Here is a 3,370-nt window from a genome sequence, read left to right on the forward strand (position 1 = left end):
TGTATATATAATAAAAAAACCCAAAAGTTTTTTTTCTATGAGCATTATTTGAGTCGTGTTCTGACAAAATTGGGCTTAATGCATGTGTGTAAAGTGTCATCCCAGATAAGCCTGTGCAGTCCGTACAGGCTAATCAGGGGCGACACTATCCGCTTGTATGGTATTTTTAGTTTCAAGGAAGTTCCTCAAGACCAAAAATCAACTTTAGGCGGAAAGTGTCGTCCCTGATTAGCCTGTGCGGACTGCAAAGGCTAATCTGGGATAACACTTTACGCACATGCATTAAACAAAATTTTCTCATAACGGGGCTAATTGATTTTAGTAGATCATTTACCATTTAACTTCAACTTTTGAAGAAAAAAAACTAAATAGAAAATAATTTCGTCAATGTCACATTTTTTGTCGTTTACAGTTTCTTCACAATGAGGCACGGCACTTAAAAATGCATGACAAACCGATACGTTTGGTGGATTGTTTTTTAATTTCAACTTTGATTATAGAACGTATATATAACTCAGGAATCAGGAAAGAACCGTGCCTTTGTTTTTGTCAACATGTGTAACATTTGACTCAATTTATATGGCAGAATTTGAGTCCGAATACAAAATCAAAGATTGTATACACTTCCCGAAGAAATATAATAGAGGCATGGATGTTTACCGCTCATGCATACTTAAACAAAACATGTGTTACAATATCAATTGCTTTCGTTTATCCCCATTCTTATTGTTGGCAACAGTTTGCTGTCATTGCGTCTTGCCCGCTCCCACCTCACTCCTAATGTCCCCTTCTGTATCGCATTCCGGTCGCGTGAAACAGTTTCCTCTTTTTTTTCTTCCCTTTACCCTTTTCCTTTCGCTAGTGTCAAATAGATGGTTACTGAAATGGATCAATTTTTAGATTATTAATGATTTACTACTACAACTACTGCTTCTACAAAAACCAATATCACTACTACTACTTCTCCTCCTACTACTACTGCGACTACTACTACTTATATACTACTACTTCTTAAAGTAGTATTTATGGTAGTGGTGGTAGTAGTGGTAGTAGTGGTAGTAGTAGTAGAAGTGGTAGTGGTAGTAGTAGTAGAAGTAGTAGTAGTAGTAGTAGTAGTAGTAGTAGTAGTAGTAGTAGTAGTAATAGTAGTTGTAGTAGTAGTAGTGGTAGTAGTAGTAGTTGTTGTTGTTGTATCAGTGTTAGTAGAAGAAGAAGAAGTAGTAGTAGTAGTAGTAGTAGTAGTAGTAGTAGTAGTAGTAGTAGTAGTAGTAGTTGAAGTAGTAGTAGTAGTAGAAGTAGTAGCAGTAGTAGAAGTAGAAAAAGTAGTAGTAGTAGTTGTTATTGTTGTTGTTTAAGTAGTAGTAGTAGTAGTAGTAGTAGTATTGAAAGACTTAGGTATAGAGTAAGAGATTGTGAAGAAATCTTTTCCTACCTAACAGGGATGTCTTTGTCACATTGTTCATCTTCGAAGTCCCTTTCGTCTAATAGTTTGTAAACCGTTTTTCTACTGGTTTTGTAGACAAATGGTCTGCAATGTATTTATATCTTTGTGAGTGTCAATGATTATGCAATTAAAAATGGGGTATTATCCGTACAAGTCATATTCGATTGAACGTAGCACAGGTACCACAAGTAGCTCTTTTACTTCGATTTGAGCAAGAATTGAAAAAGTGTGGTTCATGTTAGATAAGGCAAGCAAGAAAGCAAATAAATAAATAATCTTAAACACATTCTTTTACGTACGTTAAGTATATCACAGATTTACAACGATGCTAAAAATATACAGTCTTATAATTAAGTAATCTAATCTATAAGAAACTAGTTCTGAAAATATAACCTTTCAGGGTCCATTTTCATGTACATCTTCTCCACAGTTGTACCAATGAAAGATTGGAATTCGGAAGCGGTAACTGTACCCTGTCCTCTCCTATCATACAACGTTAGTTCGGAGAAAAATGTCTCTCCGCACAGACTCGAAAATGCTCTCGTGTTGTAGGTATTGCCGTTCGCCAATGAGTATAACAGAGTTTTTGCGTCGATGTTTGATATTAACCCTTCCCAAAGCTGAGAAGGCCATCCGCCAATGAACATTCCAGGTGGCGGGAAATATCCAAAGGTAACATGACGTAGCAAGCGTCTTCTCAAACCTAGTCGCATTCTTATTCTGTCGCGTGCTGTTATGCCTGGATCATCATCTGCTTTCCACCACTGACGTACATCCCGACAAAGATTTGCTTCATCTATGTAGCCTTCTTCAATTATTGCCTTTTCCACATCTTCACTAAAATGTGTTACTGCAAATGGTACTGACATTGGGTCTATTACACACTCTGTCATGGCGATCGATAAGTTTGTTTTACCTCTCTTTGCAACTTTGTTCCAAGCATCATTTAGAAGACCATCTAATCCGCCCTTGCAGCACTTTCGCCTGGTTCTGGTTAACAAGTGACTGGAGTCAATGCAACTTACTTCATACTGCTTTCGTTTACTACTGAATGCTGGTACGTAAAAGAAACTGGTATCCATGTCATTCAAATCGTTATTACGGTCCTCAATTTGGTCTGTATCTGTGTGTTCTGTTGACTGATTCCTCTCACTGCTTACCCGACTGTCATTTTCAAGTAAACCTGTTTCGTCATATAAACTAGTCTTCACTTTATATGCCTGCGCTTGCCATTCACTCAGCCTCGAAGGCCATACATATTCGGCATAAATTATGTTCAAATCCGATTTCCGATACTTTGCCACCGTGCTAAATGCTTAAGTCTGTAAACTCTGTACAATAGCGTTACTTTTTGACTTTCTTTCATATATTTTCAAAGTGTCTGACGATGCATCAGAAAGCTTTAGTGCCCTATATAATTTTTTCAGTTTGAGGTATTTGCTTTCGCTTTCCTTCATCTCTGGTATTCCTTTCTTCTTTAAGTATCTGACTATCACTTTCAAATCAACATCACGTAACCTAGACAATTCAATTGTTGATTTGCAAATGTTCTGGACGTGTTCCTCGGTACTATTAGTCCATTTACTTTTGTTGTTACTGTTTTTATCAGTTTTAAGCATGTTCAGTATAACCGATGCGTCTTGTGAATCAATTACATTCTTCGTATTTTCTTCACAGTTTAATTCACTTTCCCGCTGAATCGATTCAATAATCTCAGCATTAGTTTCAATGTTCATACTTCCATTTTCCTCATGAGTTCCATCTGGTTGCTGTTGAACAACATTTTCAACACCATCAATTGGTGAACGGTCAGTCGATTCTATTTCACATTCGATGTCGCTATTTTTTTCTGGATGCGTAGTATTGTCGGACTTGTTATTTGTTTTCTTCTGTTGTTCAGACAGTCTCTGTTTTGTAACGCGTTGG

This window comes from Dreissena polymorpha, chromosome 1 (assembly GCF_020536995.1).
Source record: "Dreissena polymorpha isolate Duluth1 chromosome 1, UMN_Dpol_1.0, whole genome shotgun sequence".
Lineage (NCBI taxonomy): Eukaryota > Metazoa > Mollusca > Bivalvia > Myida > Dreissenidae > Dreissena > Dreissena polymorpha.